At 41.0% G+C, this 23588-nt stretch overlaps 1 protein-coding gene across 10 annotated transcripts in view; it reads right to left on the bottom strand.

Annotated features, from left to right (window-relative positions):
- Positions 1-23588, bottom strand: part of LOC139820217 (ras-related protein Rab-37) — a 145565-nt gene that overhangs the window by 7976 nt on the left and 114001 nt on the right. The window contains exon 1 of one of the 10 annotated variants that reach the window (XM_071790396.1): positions 18096-18249. The exons of 6 other annotated variants lie outside the window; for them this stretch is intronic. The gene's annotated coding sequence lies outside the window, so the exon portion shown is untranslated. 3 more of the 10 variants (XM_071790402.1, XM_071790411.1, XM_071790387.1) reach the window with 3 other exon arrangements.

The raw sequence follows: 23588 nt of genomic DNA on the forward strand, positions 1-23588 counted from the left end.
TGGTTTCTTTTACGTTCTCGTAAATTACTGACATCCGATAATAATGGATACGCGTGTCGCGTCGTAGCGCAGGAAGGAAAATGCTGGTATCATACTCCGAAATACACTTCGCGTTTTCTATCGCCCTCGTAAAAAAAAAACCCGAGTGGTAAAACTCATCGGCCGCCGTGAATCGTCTCCGGTTCGGGCTATCTCTCGCGAATCGATATATCGGCGATCGTTTTACGCCATAACGGATCAAAAATTCTCTCCGCCGAAAAAAGATCTTCAGAGCCTAAAATAATACCGATATTCGCCGTCGAATTTTCAGGTATTGATTATTTTCCAGCTTTTATTATATCGCGCGATACAATACCGTCCTGCGTACTCTCGTCTCTAGTTTTTTTATTTATTTATCGGTATTCGTTTTCGCGGCAGTAAAATGCACCTTTCGCCGTCGCTCGCGTCGCTCCGGCAACGACAGGAAGTGAAAGCTTTCGTTTTCCCGTTGCAAACGGGAGTAACGTATATCCGGCGGGAATAAAGCGCGCTCTTTAACTTCAGGTGAAGTGCAAGCGCATATAAGATCCTGAAAACGTGCGACTGCATGCAACTTGCGAAAGACGCGATTCCGTCACGCGATTTAGCTCTAGCCGATAATTTCAATGCATTACATACATCCCATCGCTGTTTTTCCGTCTGTTTACCGAACGACGCTTATCGAGCTGGACTCTCGCCAGGCGCTAAAACTCACACCTGACCGCCCGATCATTTCCGGCTTCATTGGGCACGAAATAGCGCGCGGGCGATGGCAATCGACGTTCGCTCGATGTGTGACTGCGACACGTGGCGAATTCGCGGTCGTGCAATCGCGGAAAAGAGACCGCCGTCGATTCGACGATTGCATTCGGTGGCCAGAATGCCTGATTCGTCCATTTGCAACGCTCGTTTTGAGGGGAGACTGAAAGCTCTGGCTTGAATAATTTAACGCGCGAACGCGCCGCGCGTATTCAAATAATGTATAATACAAGATATATCGTGCGGATAAACGCGAAAATTTTCGCGAAAAATATTCCCAATAATTAACGATTTACTCATTCACGGTTATCCGAATGCAGAACAAAATCTTCATATACGCGGGGCCCAATGTTACTCTTTGGATTAGTGCAAGCAAGTTCATTACTTTTCGCGAGAAGTTCAAGGACAATTTTCCGGAAGAATTATCCGGAGTTAGAGTTACCGAAGGTAGAGAAGTTGAGCGCAACGCGACCCGAGTCTCGTAGAAATTCCTTTGTCGTCAGCATTGGTCGCGTCGCAAAAACCGGATCATGGTTCAGATTCGAGGCCGGTAGGCCCAGCCTACTATACCGCTTTGGGCCCACCCACGCTGCGACCGAGACCGAAAAGGTTCGTACCGTGAACCCGGTTACCCGACTGGTGGCGCCCTTTTACAGCATTCCTCGGAGAGGAAACGGGACGCCACGTCCCACGTCCCACGCGAACGCGCGTCACGATCACCAGGCGCGATTAATTAATTAACTATGTCGGCGCGGTTCAGCGACGTGATTAATCGAGCCACTGAACGAATTGTCCGTGCACACCGTCGGTTAGTGACACCATCTTCTCGCGTGACCCTCTCGTGACTCTAAATTGCGTCAAGGAAAGTCACGCGCCGGTGACTCGCTTCTCCCTTCTCCCATACCGCCCATGCGATTCTTCGACTTTCCCGACTCCGATGGTAACATTCTAGCGTCACTTAATTAACACGCATAGCACTTAATTAACACACATCGGGCAATTATATATGCTTTGAAATGGTTTACATTAGAAAATTCATTAATTATTATTATTGTTGTATTATAATAATAAATGCGTTATTGTATTAGTGTATAAGAAATAAAATGTTTAAAACATTATATATTAAATTTTATATATTACGTATATAATATAGTCATACAAATATAGATTTTTTTAATAAATATATAAAATATATGTTATATGTTTTTGATAAGAGATTATTAAATCATTGTCATGTATTTTATATATTTAAAAAGTGTACTATATATTGATATACCTACATTAATATATTTCATGTATTTTAATGTATACCTATATTATAGTATCAAAAAGATACATTTTTTCGTATTTCTTCTTTAAATATCAAAATTGAAACTTTTACTTTTTAAAAATCGATACTGATTAGATAATACTAAACCGGTCTTTTTTTATGATATATCGCGATTGATACATTGCTGTGAGATACATTGCGAGCATGTGTGATGTATTCTAAACCACGTAGTTGAAAAGTTAAGAATTCACGTAGCTAATAAAAACGAAAGATCTGTGTGTGATGTAACTGGATGTCTTTATGTAAGCGGCGCGCAGCCAGGTAAAGAAAGGATGTTGAACCCGATGGACTGATTTCAGTTGCGATCGCGGCAGTCCACGTGGGGCTCCCGACACGTGCCGACGTGCTCGACGTAACAAGAACACGAATGTTCGCAACGAGGCGTGAAGAGAAGAATCGACTCGTATACACTCCGCAAATATTGAAGATAATGCAGTAAAAAAAAAAATAAATTTTAAACCTATAATAATTCCATCAAGATCTCTCGCGGTTAATTTGTCACACCATTTAATTGTCACGCCGATTAACGAGTAAGTATAACAAATAAAAAATTATTACGCTTTCGCGCGATTTCGCGTGCAATTCCATAGTCTCTGTCCATAAATCCAAAGACGTGGCCTCGCGTGAACGAAAAACGCGAAACACGAATTCGCATCAGCCTTGACTCACGACCCAATGACAGTAGATAAGATAAGGTAAACATCATCACTACGGAGTGGTAAAGAGCTTATATTCACGTTTACACCTACATCCTAAAAATCCACGAAAATGTCTCTTATGCAGCGATTTTATACTTCGATAAGAGCGACGGAGTTAACTACACGAAAAAGACGACTCGTTATAACGAAAGAACTTTTTTCCGTCATTCCCTTTGATCTCGCGACTTTTCCATTGAACCGAGATGTTATAGATAACGTTTATCGCGCCCGCCTCTAGTCCTCTAGTCACGGTATCGATAACGTTCTACTCGGCACAGCGAGCACAGTATGCTGACTTGCCGGAAAGCTGCTTTATCAAAGTCGGTAGCCGCCTACAACGTCTGCAAGTTGATGCACCGACCGTATTTATCTCCGCGAAAAAGTGTCGCCCTTCATTTTTCTCCCGCGCGGCTGACGGCCAACGACCGTCCGACAAAGCGCACTCATTAAGTCGACGCAGCGGCCATTATGAGAATTAATCACGCCCTTTCGGAGGGTGCCATTGAACATTACGGACGCATCGACCGTACAGTTGGAAGGCAACTACCGGTATAAAATATAAGCTGATGTTGGCTGCTTCCGGCCTCGGCCCTGGAAAAGAGGAAGAAGGAGAGCGCGAAGTTTAAGGTCGACTTACGAAAGGTCAGCTCGCGAAGACATCGCCGTTAGCACGGTAGCCGTTACGAACGACGCTAATTAGCAGAACGATGCTAATTAACGTGTTGATTACGCCGATTTACTCTTGGCATTTTTCTTCATTTATTGCTTTCTTTAGTCCACTCCGTTTCCTCTATTTCAACTTATTGTTTTAGACTGTTCTTTCTTGAAATAATCCTTAATTAGGAAAATTCTATACGCCAGAACTTTCGATAATCGAGGTGCAGCGTGTTGGAAAATATTTATTTATGTGAATACATTCTTGAAATATGCTTTCTGCATAAATAATACGCTGGAATTATAATACACATCAATAATGTAATATAGAATAAAAAAAACGTTAAGCAGCATTCTTTTCTTTCAAAACCGTTATAAAATAATGTTAATTAATTTCATGCTCAGAGTAACTATGACAATTCTCAAATTCACTGACTTCAACGAAACCATCGGTTTCGTCAAAACCTCGAGTAAACGATTAAAGTATCATCATCGCATGAAATTCTCGAACAAGAAAGAGAGAGAGAGAGAGATCAGACACAAACGCGGCGCGGTGGGATTCGAACCTACGACTCTGAAGCAGAGTACGCTGCCAGCAACGCACGCTGGCTGCACAGCCAAACATGGCTATTGAGTAACTCTTCTTAAGAAACGTATTGAAGCAAATTACAATAACAATAATGAAACTACATTGATAAAGAAGCAATATATAAGCGAGAATAAATACATAAAAACACGTACTATTAGTTTCATTAATTTTAAAAGATATTTGTGTTTTTACTGTTTTTAGATATTGAAACTACTGTGAATTATATTTCATTGTATTAAATTGGCACGAAGAATTTGTCGTTTTCTCATCAAGTTCTGTTTTATACAAAATTACTGATTGAATTTTTTTGAAGAGAAGTTTAGAAAACGCCCTTCTAGATGGAAAAAGCATATTGAAGCTAACGATAATTTTTATGGTTAATAAAAATCGCATATAATTTTCTTTTCAATTTATGACAAATCTTTTATGTCCACATACATGATTCATTATTAATATAATAAATTTATATTATATTAATAACAAAATTTATATTAATATGTTTGATTAAATATGCTACTTTCAAGATATTTTTAAATCTTCCACTCTATATACGAAATAATCGTAAAGAAGAATTTTCTCTGGTAAAAAAATTAATTTTATGTAAATTGACAATAGAATAAGATAATACCGGAAAAAAAATATATATATAGCTATAATCCGACTCTGCTCACTCTATCGCCGCTATAATCGCTCGTGCGGCATCGAGAGAAAGGAAAGGGGAAGAGCATTGAATGTGATAAGTTGCCGACGGAAATTCCGGCGTATGCGCGTGTACGAATGGAAAATAAACCGAAACTAAATTACCTCCGATAATTGAAACGAATCGAAGCCCGCCGGGGGATTTCGCCCGAGGGACACCGGCAAAAGTATGAACCGTATCTCGTGCGAGGATTGCGAATTTTAATCGGGACGCGCGCGCGAACAAATATACGGTCGCTGTCTCGCGATTTCAATCTTGCCTCAATGAAATATGTCACTCGAGGGACTTTTCCAACAAATTTTAGTTTCGATACGCTTTTCGTATCGGATCTTGCATCTTGTCTTACAATTTACGGCAATTTATAACGGATGTCTGTTTTATAATTCGCATGCGTTTTGGATGACAGTCGCGAGAGATGAAGACACACTTGAACCGATTATTGAAAAGGCGTAAATCGTCGATCTTACTTCGATACAGTACCTCACAAATGTAACAAAATTATATTGGCAAGGGTTGAATGAATAACTTTTTAAATTCACAATTACTTAAGAATGAAATCTTTTTATCGAAGCGCTAAAATCAACTGTATCTAATATGAATGCATCTTCCGTTAATGGCTGTTACTGATCGAGACATAGAAATCGAGACCGAGACCGATTGATTCAATCGCGATGTGACGCGTTGAAACATATTGTGGTTGCCCGGAATGTCCGGATCGACCGCGAATTTGGTTTCCCGATTGATATCAAATCGGAAAATATGTATAGATATTTTTGTCCGTGCATGCATGCGAGCGTGTTCCGCAACTCGGTCGCTTCGGTCAAAATTATTAATCACCGGATTTTTAAAAGCCTGAATCGGCCATCGCGCGTGCCGACACGATAGACGACGCTCGCCGGAGTGGATATCAATCCAGGATTGATGAATGAATATGTATACCATTATATCTGACGTTTTTGACAGACGCTCATGTTGTGATGCACGTTATCAAGGATGTGACGATGTTTCCCGCGTGGCTATTTTTTTCCTTTCGTTTTCTTTTTATCGCGATCAAAACGCGGACGTCAAACGCTATATAGCTAATATGTTATAAGAGATACTTTGCGTCGTTTATCCTATTTTCCTATCATAAATTCGCAGTTTGTTTCGTATAAACACGAATATGCGACTTGACGCGCAGAGGAAATATTGCTGTAATTCAAATTATATTTAAAAAAAACATACTCCTTTTTACAATAATTTATAAAGCTAGATTATAACATGAAAACTGGTAAACAATTATAAGTGCATTTTTTATTAATTACGTTAGGAAAAATTACAATGCACATCGTAAAAATGTAATGATATGCATAATACATGAAATAATAATATTTGATATGCGAAACAGGAGATTGTCACATGGAAATGTAGATGCATTTGAGAATTTCGGAAATGCCGGAAATAATATTTGCTTTCGGGCAAATGGCGAATTGCCGTATTTCATATGTAAATTTACATATTACGTGATAATTTTCAATCGACCGCGTGACCGCCAATGTGACATGAATAGAAATTAATTGCAATTGTCAGTCTGATCGATCACCCTGATCATCAGCCGATTACCTATACGAATGTTGCAATAAATCCGTCGGCAGTTGACGTTAAAGTCATATTAACATTTATCTATGTCAATTTAATGCACTGGTGTTGTGAAGTACACTGTTAGCCGATAACGAGGTGTAATGTAACACGATTATCGGGTCCGACCCGACCCGACATAAATATTATAAACAATAAATAAAACATGAAGTATACGGGTAAATATATAAGGATGCATTGCACGTACATTTTATTTGTTATGCACACAAAATGTGTGTATATCATAATAAATGATCAGTCGTATAATTAATTGTACTAATTTGTTGATACCGTGTTCATTAGTAAATTCGGAAATATATAATTCGCGCTTTTAATTATGTCTTCCCGTGATATTTATTAACGCGCGTATAATAATTTCTGATAAATATATCATAACCTTAATTGTGAGTGTTGTCAGCCGCTAGAAAATTATATAGATAAATATTTAGCCCGGGTTTGAATTTTCGCTTAATAGAGGGGGACATCCTTACTTCACTAACCTCTTTAGGACTCTGCGGAATGTTATAAACCAAAGGGAAGAATCCAATTTGGTGCGGCGAATGCCAAATCCACGTGGCACCTGCACTTCCTGATGGAAAGGTGCAACGCGAAATGCAGTCAATCACTTAGGTCGACAAGTTATGTAATGAGAGAGCGGCCACACCCCGCATTAGCAGTTAAGAGTCGCTCGCGTAATTTCTGTCGTACCCTTCATAAATCACTCGCGTAACGTGCCGGCTGACAGTGCTCGGTACGTCGCCGCGCTGAGGACCGATTGACATAGACAAATCTGGCTGCTAACGATAAATGGCAAATACATAATCGATAGCTTCTGTGTAGATTTTACGTTTCACGCGTTTCGCACTGACCGCCGCGGGTACAGTCTGCGTGTGCAGATAATTAAGGCCGTATTACAGCTGTTTAATGTGTTTTGGCAAAATAATCTACGGAAATTGTCGGTTCCGAAATTATGACAGATGTTTTTGATTCAATGTTGTTTAATTATCGGATAATTATGGAGAATTATTACTTTAAAATTAAAATATTGACGAGAATTATTACTTTAAAATTAAAACATTGATGAGAGATATTACTTCAAAATTAAAACGTTCATGAGATTTTATTGCTTCAAAATTAAAACGCTGGAATTATTACTTCAAAATTAAAATATTCACGAGATTAACTTGTTTGTCTATAAGCCATGATAATATAATATCGTGATATTAAATAACGTTAAATGTTGTTTGAAAATGCTTTCTATATTCCAATTTAATCTAATTAGAGTGAAAATATCACTTTTAACTCTCTCCAGTGTTTTTTCCTTCCATTATCCGTCGCAAATACGGACAGCAAAGCATTTTAAGAAGTGCATAAAGTATACGGGAAAGTTCTGAGAGAAATATTTAAAGTGCCTTGTTGCTAATTAGCGTGATTTCAGGAATTCGAAATGTGTCACTGCACCGCGCGCGGCATCCAGATCGTTACGCGCGGGGGTAATTATCGCCTTAAATCATATTAATGCATTGGCTCGCGCTCTTATCCGACTCGTTCCACGAGAACTGGTTCTCTCACGGACTTTTCCGTGATTCTCGATCTCGTCTCTTTTTGCTCGTCACTCCGAGTCGTCGTTGCGCTCGCCGCGCTTCCACGTGATCGACTTCTGTTCTTTCCGTTATCTCATCGTCTCTAGAGACGATAATGAATCTGGCATGCGCTCTTCTGGCAAAAAGAAGTAGCGCAACTATCACCGACGATTGAATTCTCAATGGATGCCGGCACGTTAAAGTAGCGAAATGAGATCGCGAGAACATCGCGAATACAGATTAGGAGATAGAGAGGAAGAAAAGAAGTCTTTTGCATTCGGCGTTCTTCCTATATTTCGCATTTTGCGTAAATTTATTTAGCGCGCAAATGTCCCTTTACGTTCAAGTTTATAAATCGCAACTTGTGCGATTTCCACGCAACACGAAATAACCTTGTCCCAGAAGGTTGTGAGTTGACTTTAATCCAACGATTTAAGAATTTTAAAGGCTCTGAAGAAATAGGGGGAGGGGTGGCATACATTGTTGCGCAGGTCTCCCAGGAGAATGCAGCTACTGTGGCGCATTCACATTCTACCACATTCTGCGTTTTCTTTGCTCTCGAGGACAATATTTCGATTTAAGCGACGCGGCGGCGGATTCTATACGCGCGGCGGATATTTTCTTTTCCGCATAAAGTTTTACAGCATAATTGCGGAGTTCTGCTATCTAAACTCATTCGTAAGATCAGAGAACACTGAAAATGAATTTTCAGTCGAAATTGGGTACAATTCCATTCGAGGATATTATATATTCTAGCAATTCTCGAACTGTAGTTACGTGTTCTCCGTTCCTTCCCTGAAGTGACATACTATAAGCGTACGAGGAAATGTAAGACTATCGATCACCATGAAACTACCGCCAACAATCTCTAAACAATCTTCAAAGTCTACAACTGTAAATCAGTAACAAAAGTTCCTCTTCAACAAGCCGGTTGTCCTCGTTATTGTGGGAAAATGCTATAAATATCTTCGATATTAAAGATGTTTATAGCGTTAAATCGCGAGCCTATGCTCGAAAAAAATATTTGAGATACCTATAAAAATATCACGAGAAGTTACGTAATAAAAGGTGTCCATAAAATCATGGCTATTTTATCATATAGATAGAACACTTCGTTATATGAAAACATTAATTATACATCTTCAATTTGTTTTTGTGCGAGGAATCTCTTGTTTTCCGGGAATGTGTGGGAAGCCACTCTGTGGTTTTCCCGCATAGTTTTGGAAACAGTCGTGGCTGCGTTATATTCAGAGAAGCTAAGTGCCGAGAGCTTACCGCCGGAGCGATCGCGTTAACATGCCTGACTGTGAAGCCTGACGCACATTAGCCTATAATCTGTAGCTGTATATCACGACGTCGTTATCAGCGTGAGTACAGGAGTAGACGATGCGCTTGTGAGCAGCCTCCGAGGTAACGCGAGATCTACGGTAGCGCGGAAGGCGCGCTTCTCAATCGCGCTACTCGACTCAAACGTGACAGTTAAGTCAATTTAGGCATTTAATAAATCGCGACGTGACTCGCCGGTACGATCGATATCGGCAAGGAATCGATATTCAATTACGGAGGGGCGGACATCGAGTTACGCGAAGGATATCGAACGGGTTAACGTTATTCGACGGTCTAACGAGCGAGAGATGGCTTAATATATTATCCGTTCCGATAGAGGATACATATTTTGCAATATCAAGTGCCCCGCGACAAGACAGCTGTCGCCTGGGGGCGACATGTGAAGCGAGCGTGCGCGCGCTCGCGTTCACGCGATATTATCGGGGGGGGGCTCGTCAAGACAATTTTTCCCGTGGTGAGAGCTAAAACGTCACGAGGTACCCCGAAATTAAGCGACTTTATCGAACGATCTACTTTCTACGTATAATACGATACGATACGATGCGGCGGCGCGGGCAACCTGCGGTGAGATGAATATGCAAGGCCCGCGGCAACATTATGCTAATTCGCCGAGGAGGAATAGCGCCTGGATGGATGAAGAATCAATAGCTGATAAGGAAACTGCTAGGGCATTACCTGAGTGGCTGAGTGATCTGTTCAGCGCGCAGTTGATGGATTCGCGAGGGATTCGTAGCTTATTTCACGAGTCACGATTAGATCATCCGCGTATCTCATGCGAAGTTCTGTTACTTACTCAGTCGATTTAACACATAGTGCTGCTGATAACGGTTAACTCAAAAAACGCCACTTTGTTTGATAAGGAATAAGAGGATTTCGTAAACGTAGACAAAGTGTCGCCCTATCTTCTTAGGGTGACTGCTATCGGTGACCGGCGCTTAAAATATTTTTCAAACGCTTGTAAAAGATAAAATCAATTCAATATAAAATTTTGAATGACATAAATAGCTAGATAACAATGTGAAGTAAAAAGTAATCATCGGTAACCGGCGCTTGAAATATTTTTGAAACGTTTGTAAAAGATAAATACTATTTAATATAAAATTTTGAATCACATAAATAGTTAGATAACAATATAAAATAAAAAGTATGCTATTCAACAATTATTATTTTTATTATACAGTATTTTATCATTATATGCTTATGAAAATTCTACTGCGGCATACACGATAAGCATACTAAACGCTGGATAAACAACGTATTCAACAATTTTGTATGATAAAATCGAAATTGATAATCGAACGTTTTCTTCTTATACAGTCGAGCGGTCGACGATCGAAACAATGGGATAGAGCGACCGGACTTTCCGCTCGAGCCGCAAGAGTTCATCGGACAAAATATCTTTAGGCTAACGAGAGAGGGCTGACCGGCGGACCGTGAGAAAGGAAGCAAAAGTCGCCTGGCGCCGAATGGGAAAAACTCGTTAAGGTCGACGGGAGCCGTTCGAGAAAGAGAGAAAGAGAGAGAAAGGGAACTTGCGATTGAAATCGGCCTCAACTGTGATTAAACGAAACTACCTCGTGCCGCCTCACGTAACACGCGCCGGTTGGCCGTACCGGAAGAAGAGAAGGGAAAACACGAGGATATCTTCCCGTAGGCAAAAAACGTTTGCGTTCTTTGGGATATAGGCGAAAAGGAAAAACGGCAAGCAGGAAAAACTGGTGTACCGATGGAACGAGCTATTGCAAACAACTTAATTGCGCGAGCATCGCGGATCAAGTGATAAACGACGGCACGGTTTTATAAGTTTGCTGTTTTGCGTGCGCGCAATTGCGAAAGGAAAAATTGCTAAATTGTAATTTACGGAAGCTGCGTAAACCGCGCGAAGACTCGCCTCTGCATAAATGAAAAGTAACCGCTACGGTCGTGCATAGACGACCACTGGGATTTTAAAAGGAGCGTAACAAGATTGCCCGATCCGGTTTTCGTGCTCCTGTTCATCGAACAGCACGCGAAGATACTTCGGCGCAATTTGTCGCGCGAAAGTTCCTTCGAATCGATTGGAAAGTACGTCTCGAAAAACGATAAATGAGAAAAATTCTGAAAGTAAGAGCTCTCTTCTGCGCTACAATGGTCAGCACTTAGCTAGAATTTTGTTTCAAAATAGAATTTATCTTAATTTTGTCTTCCGTACTAAATTATAAATTTCCGAAGATTTATGACAGGAAGGAAGATAAATATTTGACTTTCTGACACGTTTGCTCGCGAAGGAGCACGAAATAATGTATATTAAGAAAATGAAATGTCTCCTTCCCTTTGTGAATTTATCATCGAAGGTACACCATTTCGTGGGTTGCGTGAGCCCTTAAGACGCATAAAACATTCGTCACAAACGTGGACGTATTCGTAGGATATTCTAATATATTTCCCTCTTTCCATAATGCAGCTCTTAAGGTCCGGAATAATGCAGATCCTTGGTGAAGACTGTGGGAAGTCGACTACCACGGGAGCACCGGTGAAGACGAAAGACGCTGACGAGTGCGCGCGAACATGCAGAAATGATGAACGAGCAATGGCAATGCAACACGAAGGATGTGTAGCAAGATAAGAAATTCCTTCCCGGAATCTGAAAGTTTCGTAAAGAGCGCGCGTCGAGAGTTAAACTTCGATCTCAAAGTAATTCTTCGGAGAGGCATAGTCGCCAAATATTGCACCGCAATCGTGCAGATAAATAAACAATGAATCGTATATCCACCAAAAAATTCAGATAAAATTTTATGTATCGTACTTATACGGAATTAATATTAATTCGCACTCTTGTCTCGTACTCTGAAACGCGTGAAAAAGTGCGTGTTGAAATATCGTTACGTCCTCAAGGCGTAATGACGCAGAGCTGTGAACGATGACACGTGCTTTCATTACGCTTCCACGTGTGACAACATTTGAACAAGTGCCGCCTGTCCTCTAAGTCTAACGCGAGGCTGTTCGCAGAGACGTTTACGTCCAGCTGGTCCCCCACCGTTTATGACGCTGCGGCACTGCACGTCGTACAAGACCACGGCGTGCAGCAATCCGCGGAGCGTATACGGCGCACACATTGCACATATTGTCACGTGCATCGCAGTTCACAGTCTCACGCTGCACATCGGAGTGACGTGCAGCCAGATGCGTCGCGGCACTTAGGGACACGAAATTCATTCTCTTTATTCGTCAAATAAATCGTTAGTCACGTCCTTAGATAGTCACATCTGACCCTATGCGGCACAAGGGTGTGAGACCATTATGATTCTTCATTGTGTCTTGTATTATATCAGAAATTAATCTTAACTAATGATCTTCAGCTCGAATCCAATGTCTATATAAAGTTCCAAGTACTAGTTCTTTATTGGACAGATATTAATGTTTGTTCGATCATTCGAAGGGAGCAAAAATCACAATCGGAAATAATCCAATAAAAACGATTAGCGGACTGTCAGATAAAAATTAATCAGATAACTAATTTTATGTTCTTTTGATATTTTCGGATATGTTCAAACTGAACTGAATTTGAATATTTCTAAATTAAAGCAGGTTTTTAATTTCGAAGCTAATCTTTATATCTCTCTCAATTGTTCGTGCAATTTAATATTTTCTAAATATAAAGAGATGAATGTACAGTATATTATCTACACAGAGTGCAAGACATAGTACAAACAAAAGAATATAGAACAAGTACTATAATAATAATGCTTTGAGCGTGTAAGAAAGGATATAAAATAATTTGACCTCGATTCAATCTCGTTATAATATTTACGATATTTGCTATGCGTAAAAGCAAAAGCTAATTAAACGGTCGATTGCTGTCTAAGTTGCGGTCGAAATAATCTCCAAATTAACTTCGTGAAATATACGATTTCTGAATGTGCTGTTCGTCGAATCGGAAGAAGTAGATCGCGGCTCGCCTTATCGCGAACACGCGAATTGGATAATGGCGTAACGATCAATGGAACGATTGCCTTACATGAAAGTAGGTTAATGCAAGACAAATTGTGGTACAATTTCGCGTTTCTCGACGCAAAAAGTGCACACTGTACTGCACGTTGAAAAACTCTGGACGAGAGGGGGCGAGCGGGACATAATTAGAAGATACAAAAGTTTATCCAGTGACCGGCGCGAGCAAACAAATGACGCGGCTGTAGAGACAGTCCAGGAGAGGGCAAATCGAATTAAACGGGCAAATCCTGTAAAGCGTTACTGTGCAAATTGTGAAACTCTCGCGAGACTAGCGAGGTGTCCCGGTGTAACAACAACGACGTACACGTTAATTGAAATTAAACGCTAATTCGTTAAGTGAACGGGATGGGATTGGGAGGTGGCTCCCAACTCTCGCTGCCGCTGCTGCATCTTGTTTACCGTTTGCAAGCGAGCAGAAAAACGGAGTGAAATATTGGAATAAACGGAAATTTGGCCTGTGTTGTATTTCCCGAGTGGAAAAAGATACTCCTAATGGACTCCTAATTTATCAGACTGGCGAGCGCGCTACGACGCACCTTAATCCTCGCGTAACAAAACTCTAAATTAATTTTCTCATCAAGTCCTCCAGTTAATTGATTGCACTTTTTTCAATAGGAATATAATCTTCCAATTCGTTTCACAATTCGTTAATTATCCGATTATCTTGACGTCTCACTAGGCTATCGATTGCTAAAGCAGCCAAGTTCTTTGACATCGCTCCCATCAGAAAACTCGCCCACCCACACGGCGCTTTTATTGTAAAGCCGAGATTTTATCGGAGAAACAAAGCCGGATCATCCATGTCGTAACTCTCGGTGATTATCGTATGAGCCCTTTCGCACCTATGACGGTTTAAAGGCGTTTTATTCGCTCACCCTCAGGCGTACGATAAACCCAGAGAGCTGCGGCGAGCCACCCTTTATCACGTCCTGATTATCATTGGTTTCGAGCCAGACTTCCTGCTCCGCGTCGCGACGCGACCGAAGCAAACGGGGTTGGAGAAATTGATGGCACAAACAACCCCTCCATTAGCTATGGAGGATGGATAGAGAGAAAGACCGAGAGAGAGAGAGAGAGAGAGAGAGAGAGAGAGAGAGAGAGAGAGAGAGAGAGAGAGAGAGAGAGAGAGAGAGAGAGAGAGAGAGAGAGACGTCGTTTTGATTCCGCTTGCGGTTCATTAACAGTCCTTCTGTCGGGTAGCACGTACTACCCATATATTATGTGCATATAGGAATGTATCAACACCCCCGATACGCACGGTTCCTGGAAATCGAATATCAAATACTGCGTATTATCGATTCTGTTCACATAAATAACAAAAAAATTATGTTACCTCAAATATCTTAAATCTGATATTAAGCTAATCCTCGCGATTCCACGAGCTATCTTTCGGTTTATGTATCGAGTGGTTCACGCGGATTTTTGTCATCCGTTCATTATCCTTCATCTAAACATGTGGATCTCTATATCTTTGCTAAAGAAGCTCTATGAGATAATTAACATAGAGAAGATTGCGTGCTTCTACTTTGATCGGAAAGGAGGTTGCCCGGTTAAGGGTTAAGAGAGATACCTTCTCGACGTGTTTCCCTTCCTCCGTTTATCCATCCCAGCGACTAACGAGCGCACATCTCCGACATGGGTCCCGAGCGCTCGAGTGAGCGCAGTCGTGTATCCGATTATCGGTGTATCGATGCCTCTATATAGTCGCGAATAATATATGAATAAAGTGCCACTTCTCTTCTCAAGAGACTGGTCGTAACACGCGTGGCGGCAGCGATGCGATATTCAATCACCGGCACATAACGTACATCGCTCACTGGATTATCCACGTGTGCCCTCGCTTATAACGAGGTACGCGAGGAATCATTTTTCACTTTCCGGCTGAACCGTGATCGCTCTCGTGATGACTGTCATTCGTTTCGTGTAACAAATTCAACGCATGACTCAACGTCATCGTTCAATCTTCGTCGATTTTCGGCTGACTGAATGAAAGAATATTTATATAATTTTTTCATCTTTCGAACTATAAGATGAAAAATTTATATTTATCGTTGTCCTAACGTCGATAAACAGAAACTTATCCCACCGGACGAGACACGTATTCGATAAAAAATAAAATTTGTATACATTTCGGCAGCGGATGATTATCTTGAAATGTGAAATTGAATATTTTTTTAACTCGCTAAAAAAATAATTTCACATTAAATAGTTTCACAATCTTTTCTGCGTGTACTTGTCGTCGTCGCATTCGCCGCTCGCAGATCTGCGTCGTGCCGCATGTTTGCGATAAAATTCAGCAGGTTTCATTCCAGGCACGCCGAATATTCCGTCAGATATAGAAGTGCACTCTCTTCAAAAGCCGATTAATAGCGGTCGAAATGAATGGAAGCCAAGAGCTGCGATGAGGATAGAGTTTCACGATGCACATATAAAGGACAAATAATATAGAGATCCAAACAAAGGCGGCAAGCACTGTCATTATCGTTGCACAATTTGATAACGCGCGTAATATCATAACGGAAATATCGTCGGTTTTAAAAGCTTGCGCTAAACCCCGTTGCGATACCGTCGCTACATCGAGTTTCACCGCGCGTGGCCGCGAAAATCTGTCGACAAGCACCGGGTCGGCCCGCGCCCCAAAAAATCATCTTCGCGTCGCTCGCGCCGAAATCTCCGTCATCGGCCGGTCCTTTTTGACGACGGAAGAACGAAAGAGAGCGGCTCCGGCAATCACGTCAACGGCACGATATGCACGGTGAATCGCTTTGTAGCGACTATTTCCAGAGACAGGCATCGTCACTCGTAGGTGAGCGAAGGGTAGACAAGTGGGGTGACGGACGAAAGGAAGTATATGGTGTGTGTGCATGTGTGACGGGACACAGGACGGGGGTGGGGGAGCGCACGGAGGGGTAGATCGTCGTCGTCGGTATTGTATAGGGTGCAACGCGCGCGGAGAGGGTGCGCGAGGGTAAGTGCATCGGCACGGAAAATGTGTCGGTCGCAGGACGCGTTTGCCGGACGCCGCAACGCGTTGTTCAAGTGCTCCACCCTCTTCTCTCTTTTTCTCTCTCTTTCTTTCTCCCTACCACTCTTTTTTTAACGCTTTTTTCTTTTTTCTCCTTTTTTTCTCCTTCTTCGCCGCCACGAGCGAATTAATCGCCGCAGCCAGTTTGGCGACTGACGAGAAAAACTCTCTGGTTAATATTTGAATTGCGCTATGAACAAAGAACGAAACAGGAGGAGAAAATTAGCCGAATTAAAAAAGAGATAAAATAATTATCGATGGAAGTTACTGAATGTACTGAATATTAACCCTCCAGTGGGCGCGTGAAAATTTGAAAAGGGCGCGTGAGGCGTAAATTACACCCCACGTTATTTATGATATAAGTATTAAATCAAATTAATATTTTTTATTTTCTGTTTGATATTATTTATTGCTGCACATATCTTAAAGTATATTAACACGTTCAAAACTTTAATTTTAATGTTTAATGCTTAATGTTTTTTCGATAGTAATCGGTTCTGTATTGAAATGAGTTCAGAACAATCTTTTACAAGCTGTTGTGGGTGTAAAATACATCCCACGCACTAGAGGGGCGCCCACTAGAGGGTTAATCGGAGTAAAGAGTGTATAGAATTTATAGATCAAAGTTGACCGAAAAATATCATTGAAGTTAAGACAGATAATTCTGAAAAGTCCTGCTGAGACCGGGTGACGCCACTGACGCCTACATCCCAGATTGTAGATAACTTTGTCTTAAATGATTGTAAATCCTCCTGAAGTACGTGACATGATATTTGAGGCATAAAAGTGCATTACCTTTAATACTTGATGATATAAAATAACACAGAAGCAGAGATAGATTGACGCCTTGACGTTTCATGAGTTTTATAGCAGTTTTACCCGGGTTTATACGATAATGCGGACGGCAGGCAGAGGTAATATGCAGTTGTCGTGACAGCGGTTTAAATCTAGAATTTAACTCCGCAAGGCATAAATCGTCTATTATTCGTACTATTTGTAACGAGTGCGTCACGTGAATTACAAAATACGTTGTGTACATACGCGGCTATATTACGATGAATATTTGCACTCACATCAAAAGTATATTCGTGAAATATATTGCATATATTGTATTCAGTTATTAGTCAATAACCGAACGCAACTATTATTATGTAGCAATTTCATAAATATTGATCGAAAGGAAATCCGATTAATTGCAATATATGCAATATTTTCCTCCATCTCGCGCGAGAATAAATATCCGGTTCATCAATGCATTTATTTATTTGCTCGCGCGAGGATTATTGCGATGAATACTTCTTTGTTTAGGACAATCATCATATAAAAAAAATATATACTATATAAAAAAAATATTTTAAATCACAAAGAAAAAGATTATATGGAGGGGTAAAAACCACAGTGGTGTAAGTCAAATTTTTAGAAATATTTTTTCGTGTGCATAAATACAATTTATATATTGTATAGATTGCAAAAAAATTTGACTTACACCACTATGACTTTTACCCCTCCATATCATTCTGTAAAAATATGTCGAGTCATCACCTCGTCAATTACATTACGTTAACATGTTAATTGAGAAGATTAAAATTGGTTCTTATCGATAGGCCGAATGTCGAAAATTAATGATTGCTTACGCTTATAAGACCATTGTGAACCAGAAGAGTCCAAATAGAACAGAAGAGCCCAGATATTACTGTTATATCGTAACAAAAACGTGAGAGATAAAAAATTTCATATTACGTCGGCGGTGCGTAACGCGAATGTTTAATTACATGAAGATCGTACTTGAACGGGACATTTTGGCGATATCGTTGCACTGTAGATCGCAATTTACCCCCTTTCACGACTCGGTGTTCCTTGCCCGTGTCTGTTTTTTCCCGACGAACGAAACTGCGACGATCGCGAGAGAGAGAGGACGGATGACGGTACGCGTTTCCTGCTTTACGCGCAACTGATGCGAACGCGAACGGTGGCGCATGCCGGCCTATTCTCTTCCCTCCGACCGGCCTCGCGTCACAAACTGACGACACACGCGATTCGAGTTCGAGTGGCCGCTCTCCAGCGTGCGCCGGCCGATGAAATTAACTCTTATCGCCTTTATTGCCCATTGTTCGCGTTGCACGGGCGAGCAAAAGCCGATTTCCTACGGTCGCATTCACACTAGCTGTGGTCGGTCCAAACAGCCATCCCCGACAGCTCGTCCAACATATTACCTATTACGTAGTCTCTAATGCTCTGCTCTTTTGACGAATAAACCTCCGAATTTTTTTATTATTTATTAATTGACAACGTTACAAATCTGCATTTAGACATGTTCCGAGATTCAATCAGTTTTTCATCATTTCTGTGAATTCTTGACGTATTATTGATGCACCAATTACGATAATACTTGTAGAAAATATCGTTGCGCAAATCGACATGATTGAAATATCGCATCAAAGAATCGTACCATTAAAACGAGGACACGGTGACGGATAATCCCTAAAAACAGGTTAAGCGTGAATGTCACGGCACAAGAGCGGAAGAAATATAGTTTTTAAAAAGGCGAAACAATACTATTTGCAGAATGGGAGAAAACAAATTTGCGGGGCTCTGCAAGCGTGGCACGACCTTATCTCTTTGTGAAAGTAAGTTATTGTCTACGAAATGAGGTACCGCTCGAGTTTGACGTATAAAGATGACGGAGAAATCTTGCAATTTATATGATAAACCATAATTCGCGAAAGGGATTCAACTAGACGATCGACATTAACGGGAGAATCTACATTTAAAATTCGTCTGAAACAAATGCGCGAGGCCCGCGACTATCGATAACGCGGTTGCGAATTTATCACCGATAAAGTTTCGATCGAATCGAGGAGCGTATTGATATTTTCGCAAAAGCGTCGATGAGAAACGCGTCGGAGTAAATTCAAATCGCTTGCTCTTCTTGTCGGTCGTATCTGCTTACGATCGCGATACCTGATGAAAGGCGATCGATGAAAGGCGAATGGGAACCCGACAAGCATATCGAAACAAAGCTCCTTTCTTATCAAGATGCTATCATTATACGCGCGTCGAGACGCGGATCGCATCGTAAAATTGAAGGGCATCGATTTGCAATACCTCGGGGATACGCCAACGACGCGAAGTCCGCGTTCAATCGCCGGAGAAATTCTTTGAAACAAATGCGGCGGATCTCCGGAGATCTCTCTTGAAGAAGAAGAAGACTCAACTCCCAAGACACATGTGTCCGAAAATCCCTCGGGATATATCCCGTGTGCGCTCGAGGTTCTCGAGGCAAACACCCCATTGTTACATGATGGATGAGACAGGATGTGGTCGTGCTCGTAAGCATAAGTGCCGAGGTGTTTCGCATCGTAGACCGGATCACTGCAACTTAGAGAGACGCCGTAACTTGATGGGTCATGCGTCGCATCGACGATTTATAAGCAAACACATATTACCGTTCCCCGGTGAATGATTAATGCAATAATTACCATGCGAGGAACGCGTAATTTCTATTCAATGGAAATATCTATTCTCGAAACGAATTACAATGCATCTCTCATGTACGGCGATACAGCAACAAGATATTAGATTTCTTGTGAAAATACACTGCAAAAGTAGCTTCGACTTGCCGTATTCAACGGTCGATGTTTATATTGCGCATAATAATGGAAAGAGAGTTTTCAAGCCGGAAATCGGATATTTTACGATCTGCTATACCTCCATTGTAGTCGTGTCAGAAAACTTGGTGGTTCTCTGAAGAATTTAGATTGTCTCGGATTTCACTTTTACACAGGAATTTCGCTATGTAATAAGTTGAAATGCGAAGCCGTCACTTTGTGAGACACACACATACATTTTCTCTCTCTCTCTCTCTCTCTCTCTCTCTCTCTCTCTCTCTCTCTCTCGCTCTCTCTCGTAGTTAATTTCAATTACAGAACTCACGACGTGACATCTCCAACGCCTTAATCGGTGTTACGGTTGCTGAAAGCTATCGAATTCCGTTTGACATATACATGATTCTAATTACTATTGGCCGAATATAATACAAGCAGATTAATACCTACAATGATCTGTAATGTCCAAGATCAATTTCACCAATCTGAGACAACACTTCATACGCTCGTATCACGAAGTGATTTCGCCTAAATGTAGATCAATTCTTAAATTAATTACTGTGAGCAATAAGTTATTTCGTACTGTAATTATTGAAAATTTCGTTAATTAATGAAGAGAAAGAATTCGAAGACCAACTGTAGTCCTTCCTTTTTCCATTTAATTCTGCTTGTTAACGCAGTTATATAATTTCGAGTTATATAAACACGAACGATCCGTAAACTGAGAATAGAAGAATAAACGTATATTTATGTCGGATTTATCGAAATATCCTCAGGTTAACAATAAATATATTTAACTATGTCTTGGATGTTGACACAAAGATGCCATATGTGTTGGGAAAATTTCAAATATTTTTCGTGTCAAAGTAAGCAATAAATATTTCTTTGACATTCTGCAGGTATAAATCGATTTTCAGATTCAATTCGAAAATATTCGTTTCGTTATTTTAACTTTATATCTTTCTCCGCAGAGCGCTTTGTGCGATACCGGGCACCACATTCGTCTTCCAATAAATATATTCGATATATATATATATATATATATCTACCTTTTTGTGTGAGCGCACAAATCCTGTAGTTGAAATCCTCCCAACGGGAATGCGCGGATGACGTAGTTATTGTATATCCGCTACGAAAGCAGCCGGAGCTTACAATAAAATAAACCTCCGAATGTCTCCGGCAATTTATTTGATAAATAGTTTTCGTGTGTTCATCAAAGTTCGTTATAACATCGCGAATATTGTGATGCATGGAGCGTCGCCTCCTACGGCATTTTTTTGTATACCGTTGCTTTTATCGTCAATCACAACAAAACCTCGAACGCGAACGTATTCGCGAATAAATCCGCATTCGGGTCGTCCCTTCAGGAAAAATAATCGTAGTCGCCAAAATCATGGCCGGTAGCCAAACGCGACGATCGTCGGCTATAAATTTCGAGCGACCGAGGGGGTCAGCTCCGCGATTATTCACCCTCCCCAATCCTCGCCCTTACATCGATCGCGATCCCTGCGGAATAAAGTGTTGCGCGAAAGGCGGAGGCGGCCTGAAAAATGGTCGTTCTACTACCTGAAACGCCCTTCTAGAAGTGTAATGACAGAACAGCGATGCGCACGGCAATGTCGGCGACCGTGTCGGCAGTCTCACCCCTTGGAAATGCAACGCCCGGAAGGAGCAATAAGGTCGAAGCCCTTTCATCTCGAAGAAAGAACCAGGAAGTGCGGTCTCTATAACGCGATCGCGGAGGGGACCCCCCCTCCCCCTTCCAAGTACAGTCACATCTAGGAGGGAAAAGGTGCATGCGGTAATTAACACGTCGCCCGTAGCGCGGCAAAGTTTCCGTTCTGCCTGGGAGAAAAAAGTGCTCGCGAGAGATGACGACATGCTCCTATTCCGCGAGAAATACGTCGGCGAAGGAAGAAAAAATCACAAGAAAACTTGCTGCGAAGCGTATTAAAAAAAGAGAGAGAAATGCGAAATGTGTTAGAATAATTGGAGAATTCAGTGGAAGTTGTTCAGTATCAAAGATCATATCTCTCGGTTTTTACACAGATTAAGTGTAGAATTTTTGGTGAGATCTCTCTACCATGGACCATATATATCTCGGAACAAACGTTACGACCGACATAACGCAATTTTCAAACGGGGAAAATATTTGCCGTTCCAAAAATGCAAATAAATCCAAGAACTCGCGATTTAGCGAAACTTTATTCGCAAGCAAAGTGTCATCGATTCTGCGTATTTGCAAGCGGCAAAGTTCGGCCGTTAAAGCGAACTGTTTATGTTCCACGGAGTTGCAAGTCTTTCACAAACAGCGCGGAATGTCACGATTTGCATCACAATTTCCGCTAACTGTTTACACCACAACCATGATACGCACATGGTCGCCCGTCTTTTTCATCTCGGACCGTTTCATCAGAGTTGTGACATTTTCATATTTAAAATGAAGCGTATCCGACAAACGTAACGCTGCTCGTGTTATAAACGTTTCTACCTAAGGAGAGAAATCTAAAAAAATATAACTTACGTATATACAAGGTATTCCCGGGCATTCCGCACAGTCACATGACGATTATTTTTCTTAATACTTACATATTTCTCGATAGTTTATATCGCGTCTCATTTTTTACCTTAAGAATCTTAAATAAATGTATCTTACAAATAAATAATTTCTAATTTAAACAACGTAATAATTGTCCTATAAAATAAATTACAATTAATAGTTAGTCAGCCTCGAGTGCTGTACGTGCACACAGATTAACTTCTTCTGGCCCGAGTCCAAGCATGACTATCAAATGGACGAAATAGTCCTTTACAAAAAAAGAAAAGATATCAAGAGTAATCACAACGCTCTGAAATTATAAGTTGTCAATTATAAGTTTGTTACATGCGTTGAATCTGTCGCTTGCGGAACGCCGAGTATATCGGTGACGAGTCGCGGGAAGCTGCAGCGATAACCGCGTCAAGGTGATTTCTTTTCCGCGTTTCGCCCTGATTTTACATCCTCGGCGTATAACGAGATAAAAAGATAGCCTGCCACGTAACGTCCGTGACAAATGTTTCACAGCGACGGTGACGGGCGCGATGAAATTATGCGCCGCTTCGCGCACTGATCGTGTGAGAATTCCGTTTGCACTCAGCGGAATACGTTAATCCCGATTTAATAACTTCCGAGTGCCGGCTTACAGTAATAATCCATAACCTAGTAATATCTGTTGGAGTTTCGCGTACATTAGCGATTACTTCTTCAGGAAAATTAGCAGCAGCGGTTACCGTGCAATTATAATTTACTGCGCATAGCAGAAGCATATATGCATATTTATGATGAAATTTATGGATTAAAGTTCTCTGCTGCGCTCCACGTATCTATAATCTAAACGGCATTGAATGTAGGATACAGTAACAGTACAGTAACAGATCATATTTTTGATTCCTGTTACATTTTCGTAATTATCACGAGAATGAAAATTGAAGAACTTTCAATAGCTATAGGACGCAGGTGTTCAATTTTGTGCAAGTCATTTCAACCTACACCCCTATACAGGTTTTCCCTTCTGATGTTTTTTAAAGCACGACAGCGACGTCTCTGATCGATTTGAAGGTGATCTTTCTTTATTGAAACTGTCAAGTAAGCCATCATCCTCATCTTTTCAATATACTTGATATTGTTACAGTT

The sequence above is a fragment of the Temnothorax longispinosus genome, chromosome 1 (genome assembly GCF_030848805.1).
Source record: "Temnothorax longispinosus isolate EJ_2023e chromosome 1, Tlon_JGU_v1, whole genome shotgun sequence".
NCBI lineage: Eukaryota > Metazoa > Arthropoda > Insecta > Hymenoptera > Formicidae > Temnothorax > Temnothorax longispinosus.